The following is a 549-nucleotide window of genomic DNA, read 5'->3' on the forward strand; positions in this document are numbered from 1 at the left end:
GGTATTGCTTTGACTTGTGGACGGTCCGGTGGGTGAGGAATTGGTTAGATGGTCGCATCCAGAGGGTAGTGCTCAACGGCTCAATGTCCAGATGGAGACTGGTGACAAGTGGCATCCTGCAGGGGTCTGTATTGGGACCAGTACTGTTCAATGTCTTCATCAATGACATAGACAGTGGGATCAAGTGCACCCTCAGCAAGTTTGCAGATGACACCAAGCTGAGTGGTGTGATTGACACACCAGAGGAATGGGAATGCCATCCAGAGGGACCTGGACAAGCTGGAGAAGTGGGCCCGTGTGAACCTCATGAGGATTAACAAGGCCAAGTGCAAGATCCTGCACCTGAGTCAGGGCACCCCTGGTATCAGTACAGGCTGGGGGATGAGGGGATTGAGAGCAGCCCTGCCAAGAAGGACTTGGAGGTACTGGTGGAGGGAAAGCTGGACATGAGCCAGCAATGTGCGCTCGCAGCCCAGAAGGCCAGTTGTATCCTGGGCTGCATCCAAAGAAGCGTGGCCAGCAGGTCGAGGGAGGTGATTCTGCCCCTCT

This window comes from Pygoscelis adeliae, unplaced genomic scaffold, assembly GCF_000699105.1.
Source record: "Pygoscelis adeliae isolate BGI_AS28 unplaced genomic scaffold, ASM69910v1 Scaffold320, whole genome shotgun sequence".
Lineage (NCBI taxonomy): Eukaryota > Metazoa > Chordata > Aves > Sphenisciformes > Spheniscidae > Pygoscelis > Pygoscelis adeliae.